This window comes from Engystomops pustulosus, chromosome 5, assembly GCF_040894005.1.
Source record: "Engystomops pustulosus chromosome 5, aEngPut4.maternal, whole genome shotgun sequence".
Lineage (NCBI taxonomy): Eukaryota > Metazoa > Chordata > Amphibia > Anura > Leptodactylidae > Engystomops > Engystomops pustulosus.
The window spans coordinates 106,045,517-106,062,941 of NC_092415.1; the positions used below are offsets into that span (position 1 = coordinate 106,045,517).

General features: G+C 44.0%; 1 protein-coding gene and 1 long non-coding RNA gene across 4 annotated transcripts in view; one reads left to right on the top strand and one right to left on the bottom strand.

Annotated features, from left to right (window-relative positions):
• Positions 1 to 17,425, top strand: part of GABBR2 (gamma-aminobutyric acid type B receptor subunit 2) — a 553,394-nt gene that overhangs the window by 61,034 nt on the left and 474,935 nt on the right. The window lies entirely within an intron of this gene.
• The window catches only part of LOC140134098 (uncharacterized), a 38,337-nt gene that overhangs the window by 18,127 nt on the left and 2,785 nt on the right, over positions 1 to 17,425 (bottom strand). The window contains exon 2 of the long non-coding RNA XR_011856089.1: positions 17,159 to 17,253. This is a non-coding gene — a long non-coding RNA (uncharacterized lncRNA). The remainder of the gene's footprint in view (positions 1 to 17,158; positions 17,254 to 17,425) is intronic.

Sequence of the window (17,425 nt, forward strand, 5' to 3'; positions counted from 1 at the left end):
TTCTGTGTCTGGATGCCGCTAGGGAGAGAGCTGCTGCTGGTCAGGGAAAGCGTTAGGGTGTTCTATTAGCTTACTGTTAGGCAGGAGTGATTCTCAAAGAACCCAACAGCCCTTCTTAGGGCTACAATAACGTTCTACTTTTTTTATTTTAATTTGCATCTAGTACCATTTTGTGAGGAATTAGCAGGGGGACTTGCTACCGTTGTGTTTAGCTCTTAGTGGCACACATATCCATAGCAAAGACCGAAGTGGGAAAATTTAGTAGGGGTTGGATTTCAATTAGGCACTAACTCAGTGTCATCTCATCTGGCATAGTAGTGTGCTTTGATACTTGGCTAGAAAATAGCCATAGGAGAATACAAAGAGCTTACTTACGCATACAGTAGCGTTCTATATATTTGATTTCTGGTTGATCTGCTGGTGGCTGTACTTTCTGCAGTGCATGTACTAGCCAATTCTGAGCAATTTGTAGTGAGACTTGCGACCGCTGTGTTCTGCGCTTAGTGACGCACATATCCATAGCAAAGACCGAAGTGGGAAAATTTAGTAGGGGTTGGATTTCAATTAGGCACTAACTCAGTGTCATCTCATCTGGCATAGTAGTGTGCTTTGATACTTGGCTAGAAAATAGCCATAGGAGAATACAAAGAGCTTACTTACGCATACAGTAGCGTTCTATATATTTGATTTCTGGTTGATCTGCTGGTGGCTGTACTTTCTGCAGTGCATGTACTAGCCAATTCTGAGCAATTTGTAGTGAGACTTGCGACCGCTGTGTTCTGCGCTTAGTGACGCACATATCCATAGCAAAGACCGAAGTGGGAAAATTTAGTAGGGGTTGGATTTCAATTAGGCACTAACTCAGTGTCATCTCATCTGGCATAGTAGTGTGCTTTGATACTTGGCTAGAAAATAGCCATAGGAGAATACAAAGAGCTTACTTACGCATACAGTAGCGTTCTATATATTTGATTTCTGGTTGATCTGCTGGTGGCTGTACTTTCTGCAGTGCATGTACTAGCCAATTCTGAGCAATTTGTAGTGAGACTTGCGACCGCTGTGTTCTGCGCTTAGTGACGCACATATCCATAGCAAAGACCGAAGTGGGAAAATTTAGTAGGGGTTGGATTTCAATTAGGCACTAACTCAGTGTCATCTCATCTGGCATAGTAGTGTGCTTTGATACTTGGCTAGAAAATAGCCATAGCAATAGGATAGCATTGTTTGGTTTTAAAAACTCAAAAAAAAACAAAAAACACAAAAAAAAAAAAAAAACACAAAAAAAAACAAAAAAAAGTAAAAAAAAAAATAAAGTTATAACTCTCATTTTAAAAATGTTTAACCCGAGGGCTAGGGGTAGAGGACGAGGGCGGGGACGTGGGCGTCCAACTACTGCAGGGGTCAGAGGCCGTGGTCCTGGGCGGGGTGAGACACCACCTGCTGATGAGGGAGCAGGGGAACGCCGCAGAGCTACACTCCCTAGGTTCATGTCTGAAGTTACTGGGACTCGTGGTAGAGCACTGTTGAGGCCAGAACAGTGCGAACAGGTGATGTCGTGGATTGCTGACAATGCTTCGAGCAATTTGTCCACCACCAGTCAGTCTTCCACGCAGTCCACCCATGTCACCGAAATCGCCACTCCTCCAGCTCCTGCACCTCAGCCTCCTCCCCCCCAGTCTGCCCCCTCCCAGGAAAATTTGGCATTTGAACCGGCATACTCTGAGGAACTGTTTTCTGGACCCTTCCCACAGTCACAAACCACTTGTCCGGTTGCTGCTGAGCAATTTTCCGATGCCCAGGTTTTCCAACAGTCACAGTCTGTGGGTGATGATGACCTTCTTGACGTAGTGGAAGTGTGTAAAGAGGTGTCCGACGATGAGGAGACACGGTTGTCAGACAGTGGGGAAGTTGTTGTCAGGGCAGGAAGTCCGAGGGGGGAGCAGACTGAGGGATCGGAGGATGATGAGGTGACAGACCCAAGCTGGGTTGAGAGGCCGGGTGAACACAGTGCTTCTGAGACGGAGGAGAGTCCTCGACCAGAACAGGTTGGAAGAGGCAGTGGTGGGGCCAGACGGAGAGGCAGGGCCAGAGCTGGTGCATCAGCGCCAAATGTGTCAACTAGTGAAGCTCCCGTGGCGAGGGCTCCTGCGGCGAGGGCTAGATCTTCAGAAGTCTGGAGGTTCTTTAAGGAAACACCGGATGACCGACGGACTGTGGTGTGCAACATTTGCCAAACCAGGCTCAGCAGGGGTTCCACCACTACTAGCTTAACTACCACCAGTATGCGCAGGCATATGAATGCTAAACACCCCACTCAGTGGCAACAAGCCCGTTCACCTCCGGCCGTGCACACCACTGCTCCTTCCCCTGTGTCAGCTGCTAGTCAGCCCCCTGCCCAGGACCCTGCCACAAAAACCCCATCGTCGCCTCCACGATCCTCCACAGCATCCACCAGCGTTCAGCTCTCCATACCCCAGACGCTGGAGCGGAAACGCAAATATAGTGCAACCCACCCGCACGCCCAAGCCCTTAATGTGCACATCTCCAGATTGCTTAGCCTGGAGATGCTGCCCTATAGGCTAGTAGAGACTGAGGCCTTTCGCAACCTCATGGCGGCGGCCGCCCCTCGGTATTCGGTCCCCAGCCGCCACTACTTTTCCCGATGTGCCGTCCCAGCCCTGCACCAGCACGTGTCAGACAACATCATCCGTGCCCTGACCAACGCCGTTTCTGACAAGGTCCACCTGACCACGGACACGTGGACGAGTGCTGCCGGGCAGGGCCACTATATATCACTGACGGCACATTGGGTTAACTTGGTGGAGGCTGGGACCGAGTCTGACACTGGGGCTGCTCATATACTGCCGACGCCGAGGATTGCGGGGCCTACCTCGGTCCAGGTGTTTCAGGCCTACTATGCCTCCTCCTCCTCCCACCCCTCCTCCACCTCCTCCTCCGAACTACCATCCGTGGGCACGGCGCCATCAGTCGGTAGCTCTAGGCACAGCAGCAGTGCCGTCGCTAAGCGACAGCAGGCGGTGCTCAAACTGCTGAGCCTAGGCGACAAAAGGCACACCGCCCAAGAGCTATTACAGGGCATCACGGCGCAGACTGATCTGTGGCTGGCACCGCTGAACCTCAAGCCGGGAATGGTTGTGTGTGACAACGGCCGTAACCTGGTGGCGGCTCTGCAACTCGGCAGACTGACACATGTGCCATGCCTGGCCCATGTGTTAAATCTGATAGTTCAGCGTTTCCTCAAGACATACCCCAATCTGTCTGATTTGCTCACGAAGGTGCGCCGCATCTGTGCGCATTTCAGGAAGTCCAGCCCAGATGCTGCCACTCTCAGGGCAGCGCAGCGCCGCCTCCAACTGCCCGCTCACCGACTGTTGTGCGACGTGCCCACGAGGTGGAATTCAACACTGACCATGTTATCCAGAGTTTACCAGCAGCGCAGAGCGATTGTAGACTGCCAGATGTCAACTTCCACCAGAACTGGTAGTCAGGTCAGTCAGCTTCCTCAAGACTACAATGAGGAGTGGACGTGGATGTCTGATATCTGTCAGGTGCTGAGTAACTTTGAGGAGTCAACACAGATGGTCAGTGGCGATGCCGCCATCATCAGCCTCACCATCCCGCTGCTTGGCCTGTTGAAAAACTCTCTGGTCAGCATGAAGTCGGAAGCTTTGCGCTCGTCACAAGAGACAGGGGAAGAATATTCCCTTGTTGATAGCCAAAGCACCCTCAGGTCTGTTTCTCAGCGCATATCGGAGGAGGTGGAGGTGGAGGAGGATGAGGAGGAAGAGGAGGAGAATGTTGGTGAGACACAAGAGGGGACCATTGTTGAGTCCTTTACTGTTCAGCGTGTATGGGCAGAAGAAGAGGAGTTGGAGGAGTTGGAGGAGGAGGAAATGGACAGTCAGGCCAGTGAGGGGAGTGAATTCTTACGCGTTGGTACTCTGGCGCATATGGCAGATTTCATGCTAGGCTGCCTATCCCGTGACCCTCGCGTTCAAAGAATTTATTCCAGCACCGATTACTGGGTGTTCACTCTCCTGGACCCACGGTACAAGCAAAATCTTTCCACTCTCATCCCTGCAGAGGAAAGGAGTGTGAGAATGCATGAATACCAGCAGGCCCTGGTGCACAAGCTGAAACAGTATTTCCCTTCTGACAGCGCTAGCGGCAGAGTGCGTAGTTCTGCGGGACAAGTAGCGAGGGAGAGTAGGCGAGCAGGCAGCTTGTCCAGCACTGGCAAGGGTACGCTTTACAAGGCTTTTGCCAGCTTTATGTCACCCCAGCAAGACACTGTCACCTGTCCCCAGTCTCGGCAGAGTAGGGCTGATCTTTACAGAAAGATGGTGAGGGAGTACGTAGCTGACCATACCATCGTCCTAAATGATCACACAGCTCCCTACAACTACTGGGTTTCAAAGCTGGACATGTGGCACGAACTGGCGCTATACGCCTTGGAGGTTCTTGCCTGCCCTGCCGCTAGCGTCTTGTCCGAGCGGGTTTTCAGTGCAGCTGGTGGCATCATCACCGATAAGCGTACACGCCTGTCGACTGACAGCGCTGACAGGCTGACGCTTATTAAAATGAATAAAGGCTGGATTTCTCAGAATTTCCAATCTCCACCAGGTGAAGGAAGCTCAACCTGAATAATTGATCCACTCCTCCTCCTCCTCATTTTCCTCCTTCTCCTCCTCTTTGTACAGTAAAGCAGAGGAAAATGGCTATTTTTTGACAGGGCCCACTGGCTCTTGCTATAGTACTTCATGCATTTAATTTTTCTGGAGGGCCACCTACCCGGTCCTCTGTTTGAAACAATTTTTGTGAGTGCCACATACAGGCACTCAATCTATTCCATTTTACTGCAGGGCCACCTACCTGCTCCTCTGGTTTGAAACATTTTTGGGACTGCCACATACAGGCACTCAATCTATTCCATTTTACTGGAGGGCCACCTACCTGCTCCTCTGGTTTGAAAAATTTTTGGGACTGCCACATACAGGCACTCAATCTATTCCATTTTACTGCAGGGCCACCTACCTGCTCCTCTGGTTTGAAACATTTTTGGGACTGCCACATACAGGCACTCAATCTATTCCATTTTACTGGAGGGCCACCTACCTGCTCCTCTGGTTTGAAAAATGTTTGGGACTGCCACATACAGGCACTATCCAAATTAAATTGTCTCCATAGCAGCCTCCACACGTTGTCTCCATTGCTACCTCCAAAAGTCGTCCATATAGCTGCCTCCATACATCGTCCCTTTATCAAACGAGGTGTGTCAGGCAGAAATTTGGGTTGTTTTCATGGATTCCACATCAAAGTTGTTAACTTTGTCGCCACCCTGCTGTGTTATCCACAAAATATACTGGCAAACTTTTACCATTTAGGGATATTATTTCAGCGCTTCTTGCGCATCTGTTTACATTCCCCTCACCCGGCATATCCTAAACTTATAAGAACGCTACTACACTTGATCTTATACAAAAGGTTCTTAGAAGTGCTGTTTGGGGAGTAGCCTAGAGACAGGGGCTTGAATTGGCGAAAGCTCGCCTGGCAGCGGAGCGCCAGCTCCATGCGCATCATGCGCTTCTTGCGCATCTGTTTACATTCCCCTCACCCGGCATATCCTAAACTTATAAGAACGCTACTACACTTGATCTTATACAAAAGGTTCTTAGAAGTGCTGTTTGGGGAGTAGCCTAGAGACAGGGGCTTGAATTGGCGAAAGCTCGCCTGGCAGCGGAGCGCCAGCTCCATGCGCATCATGCGCTTCTTGCGCATCTGTTTACATTCCCCTCACCCGGCATATCCTAAACTTATAAGAACGCTACTACACTTGATCTTATACAAAAGGTTCTTAGAAGTGCTGTTTGGGGAGTAGCCTAGAGACAGGGGCTTGAATTGGCGAAAGCTCGCCTGGCAGCGGAGCGCCAGCTCCATGCGCATCATGCGCTTCTTGCGCATCTGTTTACATTCCCCTCACCCGCCATATCCCAAACTTATAAGAACGCTACTACACTTAACTTGGTGCAGGCTGGGACCGAGTCTGACCCTGGGGCTGGTCATATACTGCCGACGCAGAGAATTGCGGGGCCTACCTCGGTCCAGGTCTCAAAGGCCTACTATACCTCCTCCCACCCCTCCTCCACCTCCTCCTCCTCCGAATTACCATCCGTGGGCATGGCGCCATCAGTCGGTAGCTCTAGGCACAGCAGCAGTGCCGTCGCTAAGCGACAGCAGGCGGTGCTGAAACTGCTGAGCCTAGGCGATAAAAGGCACACCGCCCAAGAGCTATTACAGGGCATTCCACATCAAAGTTGTTAACTTTGTCGCCACCCTGCTGTGTAATCCACAAAATATACTTGCAAACTTTTACCATTTAGGGATATTATTTCAGCGCTTCTTGCGCATCTGTTTACATTCCCCTCACCCGCCATATCCTAAACTTATAAGAACGCTACTACACTTGATCTTATACAAAAGGTTCTTAGAAGTGCTGTTTGGGGAGTAGCCTAGAGACAGGGGCTTGGATTGGCAAAAGCTCGCCTGGCTGCAGAGCGCCAGCTCCATCCCAAGATCCAACTAACATAGTTGCAGCACCTTTAATCTACTACTAGTTCACTGCCTCCATAATAATAATAATAATAATCTTTATTTATATAGCGTCATCATATTCTGTAGCGCTTTACAAATCATAGGAAACAAATACAAATGTAATGTAACAGAGCACAACATTTGTATGGAACAACAGGAGTGAGGTCCCTGCTCGCCAGAGCTTACGGTTTATGAAGATGATGGGGTAACACGAGGTAAAAGAATATTTAATGGTCAAGCCATTCTTCTTAGGGAATAGAAAAAAATATAATAAATGGAATTGCTGTCGCTTGAACCACTCAGCCGTCATCTTATATACCAGGTCCAGGGTGAATGGGACTGCAGAGAAGTCTGGTGCCTGTTGGTTGCTGGATAACAGATGGGAGGACGACACAGGACGGGTTAGTAGAAGAGTTAAAACTTCATGCAGTTAATGAGTGTTATAGGCTTGCCTAAAGAAATGGGTTTTAAGAGCACGTTTGAAACTTTGGAGGTTAGGTATTAGTCTGATAGTCCAGGGCAGAGCATTCCATAGAATTGGTGCAGCTCTAGAGAAGTCTTGGAGACGCGAGTGGGAGGTCCGCACTAGGGTAGAGGTTAATCTAAGATCACTGGCGGATCTAAGAGCACGGGTTGGGCGATAGACTGAGATAAGAGAGGAGAGGTAGGGGGGTGCAGCATTATACAGAGCTTTATGGATGAGGGTTATTATTATTTTAAACTGTATTCGAAAGGAGACTGGCAGCCAGTGCAGCGACTGGCATGAACTGTAAGCATACATGGTCCCCTTATCAAACGAGCTGTGTCAGGCAGAATTTTGGGTTGTTTTCATGGCTTCCATGTTAACTTTGTCGCCACCCTGCTGTGTAATCCACAAAATATACTGGCAAACTTTTATCATGTACCGATATTATTTGAGCGCTTCTTGCTCACCTCCTTTGGTTCCTCTCTGACACCCATTGGTTTGAAGCCTGAGTCCAATTAGGGTATGTCGCCATGCCACTCTCTAGCCTGCTGCCGCTGCCTCTGCCTCTGCATGCCGTCCCCTATAGTGTCAGGGTCAATTATTGGATGTTTTACATGCTATCTAGCTTCATTCTGTCACTCTGTCATGGCCATGCTGTTGCCCATAATTTCGGCATAATGGTGCGATTAAGCAGCCTCAGAGGCATCCATGCATGCTGCCCCTGCTGTTTCCTGTCCATTTCCGTGGTCTTTCCATCCTTTTCTGAGGTTCCCAGGTGTTTGGCCAAGCTTCCCTGTGCAGAGCCTTGGTCCCCTTGAAAAATGCTCGAGTCTCCCATTGACTTCAATGGGGTTCGTTATTCGAGACGAGCACTCGAGCATCGGGAAAAGTTCGTCTCGAATAACGAGTACCCGAGCATTTTAGTGTTCGCTCATCTCTACTTATGATGTAATTACTGTGCGATTGAATGTTGTAGCAGTGCAATCTCTTTCTATGATGCAGGTATAGCGATGAGTATGAGTTTATTAGATCATCTTTGTCATTAAGTAGCACAAGTGGACTAGCTGGATTAGTTTGGAATGTATTCAGTTTGAGGGCATACATTTTTATGGGACATACTGGGGCATTTTTTTCATTGGGCACAGTATGAAACAGACGAGACCTTAAATGGTTTGTCTATTCACAAGGGGTTAATTATTTTAGAAACTTTGTGTAACATCCTTGCCAAAACTGTCCTCTGTAGATGACTTATTAGGAAGCGTTAATTTGTTTGTGTTTGCGGAGTGTGAACTGTGGCTAAGGTTCCTGTTGTGTTTGGATTTATTGAGCCACACGCTGCTCTCTGCAGCTCAGCACTGTCCAGTAAAGGGTTACTGGTCTGATGGGCAGCTGCTCCAATCTGCTGCTGGAGGCATGTCCAGGAAATGCTTTATATACTTGCCCAGTTCCATCACATCGTTCTGGTTATATACTAGTTCTCAGCTTTGTGTCTTGCCTGCGCTATTACTATTCTATTGTTATTCTGAAAATCCTGACACTAGATTGAAGAGATACTATAAAGGCAGTAGCAAGGATTGTTACGACTTAGCACTGGGCATTTGTGGCTATATGACATTTTAAATACCAGTTACCGTATATACTCGTGTATAAGCCGAGTTTTTCAGCACAAAAAATGTGCTGAAAAACGTCCCCTCGGCTTATACACGAGTCTATTACCAAAAAAAAATGACCCACTTAAAAAAATAAACTTAAATACTCACCCTCCGATGTCAGCGCGGCTCCCCGATGTCGGCGCGGCTTACCGATGTCCCCGATGTCAGTGCGTCCCGTCTTCTTTCTTCTCCGCGGCTCCTCTTCTCTCTTCTTTCTTCTGTCATGCGTCATAGTATGCGCCTGCTAGAAGAAAACATGGGCGCGTCCATGCCGGAAGAGTGAAGAGGAGCCGTGGAAAAGAATGAAGACTGGACGCGCCGACATCAGGGAGCCGCGCTGACATCAGAGGGGGAGTATTTAAGTTTATTTTTTTTAAGGGCCGTGGGGGCCGGCTGTATACTACTAGGGGCAGGCTGTATACTACTAGGGGCTACTGTATACTACTAGGGGCTACTGTATACTACTAGGGGCTGCTGTATACTACTAGGGGCTGGCTGTATACTACTAGGGGCTGCTGTATACTACTAGGGGCTTGCTGTATACTACTAGGGGCTGCTGTATACTACTAGGGGCTTGCTGTATACTACAGGGGGGCTGCTGTATACTACTGGGGGCTGCTGTATACTACATGGGGGCTGCTGTATACTACATGGGGGCTGCTGTATACTACTGGGGGCTGCTGTATACTACTGGGGGCTGCTGTATTCTTCTGGGGGCAGGCAGGCTGTATACTACTGGGGGCTGGCAGGCTGTATACTACTGGGGGGGTTTGACCAATGCATTTCCCACCCTCGGCTTATACTCGAGTCAGTAGTTTTTCCCAGTTTTTGGTGGTAAAATTAGGGGTCTCGGCTTATACTCGGGTCGGCTTATACTCGAGTGTATACGGTAATTATTTATCTGCTCTGATATTGGTTCATATGAATGAATTGAATGTTTTCTATGATGTTCAACACCTATTTGTGAAGTAATATGTTTGACAGAAACAATAGCTCTGGTAGATAGTCTGAAAAATTAATATATGATTTTAATGAAAAAAACAACTTTTTATGTAATTCTGTATTCTCTATAGAGTGGCTACATTGTGTATAATATATTCTATAACAGTAATCACATCCATGGGTAACATGTGTGATAAGGGCAGCTAAGGGGCCACATTTATCAAAAACAGTGCAAACTGCACTAGGTGCAATTTGCCTGAGGAGTGTGAAAAATTAATTAAAAAACGTGCGCCACAGTTCATGAATCTGGCGCCCCCTGCACTACTCTGACTGAGAGCACCAACCTCTTTTGGGGCACCTTTAACATAGGGCATGCAACACAATTCTGTCGGACACTGCATGAAAAATATGGCGCACTGTCTGTGCATCGGAACACCCCTTTATGTGCAGAATTTTGGGGGGGTAAATAAGAAGTATGCACAGAGAGAGATATTGCAGGCAGTTCTGTACATTTAGTGACACCTGCAGTGGGGGGAAAACATGCACCTGTCTCTAATGCATCTAATATACATATAATACTGTTGGGATGTGATCTCATACTTCCATTTTTACCTTCTTAAAGCATAACTAAATTTCACTTTTTATTTTTTAAAGTATTTTAAAGAGTCCTATTAGTAAAAAAAAAATGAGATTTAATTTATAGACATATTTTTTATTGTTTGCGGTGCATTTATATGTGAAAATACATATTATGTAACTAGACAGATGAAGGGACAGGCCTCTGAGATGGCAGGACTGTGACATCACTGTATGTATTTTCCCTGTTCTGCGATCTCACTGTATATATTAGGAGGCTCTGTAGTAGCTATGGTGTATATTATGATGTTCTGAAGTGTGTATTATGATGTTCTGCAGCTGCCGAGGTGTGTATTATGATGTTCTGCAGCTGCTGAGGTGTGTAGTATATAGCAAAAAAGATATGTATTATGACGTTTTGTAGTATCTGAGGTGTGTATTATGAGGTGTGTACTGTGATGTTCTGAAGCAGCTAGGATGCGCATTCTTTAGCTATATATTATCTTGAGGTATATATTATAAGGTTATGTGTATATGGAGGTTCTGCAGCAGCTGAGGTATGAGGTTCTGCAGTCAATAAGTTGTGATCTGTATTCAGTAGTATTTTACAGGCAAAACTTTTAACTGGGATCTCTGTAGAAGCACCAACAGCTCTGTGGAGCAACAATTTCTTTGTTAAAAAAAAATATTGTTATTGTGAGGGAACACCAGTTTGCATCCTTAATCCAGACCTGAGCAGAGCAATACCCACTCCAAGCTAGTGAAGCTCTAAATACACAGCTTTTTACAGTAATATAGGTGCTCCTTCCTCAGTGGGGAAAGACAGATGTATGAGGTAACTATGTGTTTATGTTTCTCTAATGGTGACCAGAAAAAGGGTTAACACTATCTCCCTAAACATTACTTTGCTTCCCAATAACACGAGGGGTTCTGGGTACAATCCAATACCTGACCATAAATAGATGGTCAGGTAATGGGGCACTTGCAGTATGGAATTATTGGGCTGTAAGAGCCCAAAACAGTTGGCTTTCACATTGTAATAATATCGCTGCTGCTTTATTGAATCTGGCTGGTTGTAGAAAATACAGGGGAACCCTATGTCTTTTTTTTCTAAATTATTTATTTAGTTTTTAAAAAAAAAGAATGGGGGGGTGTTTCCCTCATTTTCTACAACCAGCTATATACGATAAAGCATTAGTTTTTGGATAAAACCTGCCCACAGCAACACCAATACCTGTCCATCTATAGCGAAATGCACCTGGCTCTTCCCGACACTCCTGGTGGGGGTGGGTATTGGGTAATGGTGAAGAGGTTAAAATTAGCCCTTTCTCTGCCAAACACTAAGTCCTGGTCTTAGTAATGTGAAATACCATAAGTGTGGCAAAATTTACTTTTAGAAAATAAACACACACAATCTTTAAAATAAATATTTTATTAAAATAAAAGTTCCCCAACACAGCATAGTTAACCATTTTATGAATATCAATATCTGAAGAAAATCCTCCCAGAGATCCCAGATAATAGTATTTTCCATAAACTGCTACTGAATACAAATCACAACTCAATCAATTGCATAAACCTCATTATAACATCTCAGCTGCTCAAGCAGTGATGCCACAGGATAACACATGCAGTGATGCCACAGTTCAGGGATAACACACGCAGTGATGCCACAGTTCAGGGATAACACACACAGTGATACCAGAGTACAGTGAGTGTACGCTACAAGGTGCTCTATAGGACTTGGCAGTATCAGACACCTCAAGACACACTGCTGACTATGTGGCAGCAGTTGGGGTAGTGGCAATGAGGAGCGCTCTGGATCTCAGCTAGAAACGCATATACCTAAAAGTTACATAATGTGTATTTTCACATAAAAATGCACCATAAAAAATTAAAACATTTAATAAAGTAAATCATATTTTTACTGTTAGCAGCAGAAAGTTTAGTTACACTTTAAAATCTTAATCATCATCATTTGGTTGACAGGTTTTTGAACAATTATCGGTCCCACATAATCTTTTGTTTTCACCATTGTTTGAACATAATGATTGAATAAACTTTCACTTCCAGTAGCTCTTTATACGTGCAGCCATTAAAACTATGTCCTGCCCTCTGGCATATTTACACTATTGACTTAGATTCTTTGTACAACTTTTTTTTCTCTTACTGATGAAATTACAATTCTTGTTAACTGGATGAATATTGTCTAGCCATGCAAAAAAAACGACTGCTCCTAAAACTAATTAAGCCAAATTATTTTATGCTCATTAAAGAGTATAAGGAAATGAATTATTTACTTTATGCAATTTTAAAGAGTCTTTATATTTTCTGGAAAGATGAGCACATAAATCTGTTTCCAATTAACCCTATAAATGGTAAAAAAAATCACTCTAGACAATTGTCAGCATATTCACCAATATAAATATTTCCAAACGAGAGATACTAGGGATAACCTCGTTCCTGATATGTGGACCAAAATAACAGATTTGACCTTACTTACTCCTTCTAAATTGTATTTCTTGTCACCAAATAAATGGGTTTATATGTCAGTTATACAGTGCACGGTATATAAATTGCATTTGTGCTGATGTTTGTGGATTTTTGTTTTCAATGAGCTGAGAATCATTTTTGTATATGCACATGGGCTAGAGAAAATTTGTTAATTTAGTAGGAAATGCTGAATTTTATCTCAGATCTGCAAGGTTACTATCCTTTGCAAAGCAAAAGGTGATATCAGCATTCAAAAACTGCAAAAATAAATTACATACTGCAGATTAAAATTCTAGAATGCCGCTGTGCTGCAACTTTAAATTAACTGAAGATTTTCCACATAGATCCATAAAATCCTCCACATTATGAACACCAATTGCCCCTAAAAGGAAACCTACCACTACGGATCTACATATTAAGGTAGATCCGGTGGTAGGTACATGTAATGTATGTAAGGTTAGCCCTGTTTAGGGATAATCCTTTACTCCCCTCTATCTTTTCTAATCTTTAATCAAGGTACTATGTAAATTTTCTAAAGATGCTACTGTGGTGTGAGGCTACACGGCGCGGATACTCCACGGCCCAGTAGCCTCTTTGATCCTCCTACCCAGACATCTTCAGCACGCAGCTACGAGGAGCTGTGTGCGCACTCATCCACAAAGCTGGAGTTTTTTTGCATATTACCCTGATTAAAGCTTAGAAAAGATAGAGAGGAGTAAAGGATTAGCACTTAAAAGGGCTCTCCTTACATACGTTAGATGCACCTACCACCGGATCTACCTTAATAGGTTGATCCGTAGTGGTAGGTTTCCTTTAAAGACAGACTTGATTTGTCTTTTTGTAAAGGTAACTTGTTTACTTTGGGGTCTCCAGTATATGTGTGACATGGAGGTCTAAATTTTTTTTATTTGTCTTTTCTGGAGTTAGACAAGATGTGGTTGCTGTATTTATTGTCTGGGGTCTTATTATTTATTACCTGGTCAGGCATCTGTATTAGGTATGACCTGACTGCAGTATGTGGTTTCCGGGGTTGCATTTACTGATGTCTATAATTTCTGTGATGGCATTTTGTGCTATAAGACACATACAGTGCCAACTTCTTAAAATAAAACCACTCATCTTTCCTGCACTCACACGGCATCCTTGTTCTCCTCCTCCTGCTGCTAGTCATGCTCCAGACACAAGAAACGCAATGATGATGAGGTCATCATCAAGCAACCTGTGTCGAGGAGAGGGGCAACACAGGAGCAGTAAGTTCTGTGCAGCACGCTCACAATCAGTAGACCCAGCGTCTAAAAGCCGCAGGTATTATTTGTGGTAGGACTGGCACCGGCTCCACCAACACCTGAAACCCCCTGTCACTTCCCCTCCCTCTCCTAAGGATGTTGATCCAGCTAATGCAGCCACCAATTTTTTTAACATATAATGTCACCATTGCTGGCTATCCTCATGCTGGATGTGGTGAATATATGTTTTGCTTATCTCTATACAGTGAAATTGTAGTGTGCATTATTCTTGTTCTGTGGCATCACTGTTTACATTTTCAGTGTACAGGGACATCATAGTATCATAGTTTATACGGCTGAAAAAAGACACATGTCCATCAAGTTCAAACATCATTATGACTATTCGCCAAAGATTCATGGCGAATCAAAACATTGCTGCTTTTCTTGTGCTTGTGTGAATAAAGGTTTATCGCCTTCTTCACTACATTTGATGCTGTGGCCTTTTCTATTATTGTATGTACTGTGACATTGTTTTTATTCTCCCCTTACTAGGACATCACTGTATTTAATAACTCTGTTCTGTGACATCACATGTATATTAACCCTGTATTGTGACCTGACTGTGTCTATTACCCCTATACTAGGAGATCCCTATATTAATTATCCTTGTTCTGTGACACAAGATACTTTTGTTATAAGAGGAAGTGACAACATAATATGGACCTCCAGATTGCCTCCCATCAAGTTTTACCCTGGGTTACCATTATTTTTTAAGTTAAAATTAAAAGACAAAAATACATTTATATAGTGTAACTCTAATTTTTATTTCTGTTCTAAAGTGCTTCTGCTCAAAGTTCTTCTGCTTGAAATTTGGGAGTTTCCAATAGATAGAAGTGATCTGTACAGGCAAAGCATGCAATCCTCCTTCTATTGAATATATGCATATTTTTATTGCCCACATTCGACTGTAGTAAAGGATCCTTATGCATGTCACATTTTGCCATGTTGTCAAGGAGACCACAATTTAAATTTTTTATTTTTTTCCGACTACAGCACTTGTCTCAGAGGCAACGCAGCTGTTGAGATTACGAACATTTTGTGAGCTTAATTGCAAATAAGATGACATTGTTTCTTATTGAAACTTAATATTTTTCTAATCCCAGAAATAGGTCAGATAGGAAGTGAAATTGCAGAAATAAGCCATTTGAAAGCAGAGAGCAGCAATGCCAGGAACTTATCTACTTTAGTCATATTAAAATAACAGACATCAAAGCATTTCTTGCATTATGCTTAGTAAAAATTTGCATTGGTTAGGACTGCACTTCAGAAGACAATTTGTAAGCACAGTTGATACAGATAATTTAATCCTATGGTTCAAAAAATACACAAGTGATGAAATTCAATCTAGCTCATCAGATACTGCACATACGCAAAAAATGTGTTTTAATCCATATACCAATGAGCCCTCGCCCCTGTATCTAATGAAGAAGCAGCAATAAAAATCTAGTTCTTATATTCATCTGTGGCAACAGAGATATGTTAGAATACTGGACTTAGAATTGTAAAGTATTTTGGACTGGGCTTCAATATGAAGCTTTCAGGCCTGCTTGCTTTTCTAACCTTGCATTGGCGCTGATTTATTTATTCGGATCCAGCTATGTATTATTTCTTATTGTTTACATACTGGGAACTTCCGGCCGTGCGCATTTTGGCCATTTGGCTCTCTCACCTCGGGGGAAACAGGATAATGACGGCTGCAGGTAATTATCGTGGGGGCGGGTTTTCCCCTGTTGGGGTATTTCAGTACACCATTTACCCCTGAGGAAGTCACTCTCTGTGGCGATACGCGTGGGGTCTCTTTTTGCCTCCCTCCCCCACAGCCCAGCCCCCAGGTCTAGTTCCCCCCTGCTCCCAGTCTAGTCCCCCCCTGTCCCCAGGTCTAGTTCCCCCCTTTTCCCAGTCTAATTCCCACCCTGACCCCAGGTCAAGTTCCCCCCTGCCCCCACATCTAGTTCCCCCCTGTTCCCAGTATAGTTTTGCCCTATCCCCAGGTTCCTTCCATGCCCCCAGTTCTAGATCCTTCCTGCTCCCAGGTCTAGATCCCCGCTGTCCTCTGGTCTAGGCCCCCCTTCCCCCAGGTATAGTACTCTGCCTTTCACCAGGTCTAGTGCCCTCCCTTTCTTCCCGGGTATAGTTCCCCACCTGTCCCCAGGTCTAGTTCTCCGTCTTTATAATCAGAAGCTCAGTTCCCTGACATCATCACAGGTCCTTGAGCTGCCCGGCTGCATCGGAAGCTCCTGAGTGCTTAATGCAAACATGTTTTATTTAATTTTTGCTGCAAATTGGCATTTGTACAGATTTTTAACTTACAATGCTATTCTATCTTGCATGGAGCACAATATGCTGTATATATCATAGGCAAATAGTAACACATCCTTACAAATCTAAAGATGTGACAAAAACAAAGTGACACATTTTAAAAACCGTAGATGTTGTTTCCCATTTTTAAAAATAAGAAAAAATGTTATGAATTTGCTTTGCATTAAAGAAAATGAACTCTGGCAGGTTTATAAATGAATGATGAGAGAATAAATGAATTATGGTTTCCTTACAATTATGTAATGAAAGATTTTAGTTTTGACTTCCTAATATATAGCTTTTCTCTTGATAAGTAGAATGTGCAGTTTAGTGTGAAGCAATTTGCCGCTGTCCTACATTCATTTGAAGCCTCCACTATCATTCTTGAAATTGCCTGTTTATCTTAAAGTAGTTCATGTAAAAAGTCGATAGAAAGGAATTGTAGTTATTGAGTATTTTCCATAGCAAGAGTAATATGGCTATACAGTGCCAGTGTAAATGGTTTGCTCTGATGCAGCAATATAAACACTTTTAACTAAAATCCCATCAGATACTGTATATTAATTATATAGCAGTGATACTCACGCAGATCATTAATGTTGTCCATGCACCTGGGAAAATCTAAAATAGAAAATGTATGGAATCCAAACATAACAGGACAGAACCAGTCAACATATGAGACTAACTTGATAGGGGCATGTATATTAACTAAAAATGTTTTTAAGTAAGTATTAAAATGGAATAAACTTTTACCAAAATATGTTAAAAATATGAACGGGTCAATTCACACTTCTTCACAAGGTTCAACTACAGAGGCAGTTGAAAATTGTCACCTCTGTCTTCCAACAGCTCCTTCTCCATTCTGCATTGAGCTGACAGGCTGAATGTAGGCTCACTTCAGATTGCTAAATCTTCTGAACTGTGACACCTATAAAAACAGTTCTGGTGTCATATAAAAAAGTAGAATCTCCCCTGTTTTGACAGATAAAGTTACAGTTGGGCATGTAAAGGTTTATATAAAAATAGCTTTTTTTTACTGCAACTATGACAGTGGATACAATATCACTCAAAAGTTTTGAGTCACTTAAAAAAATTTCCTT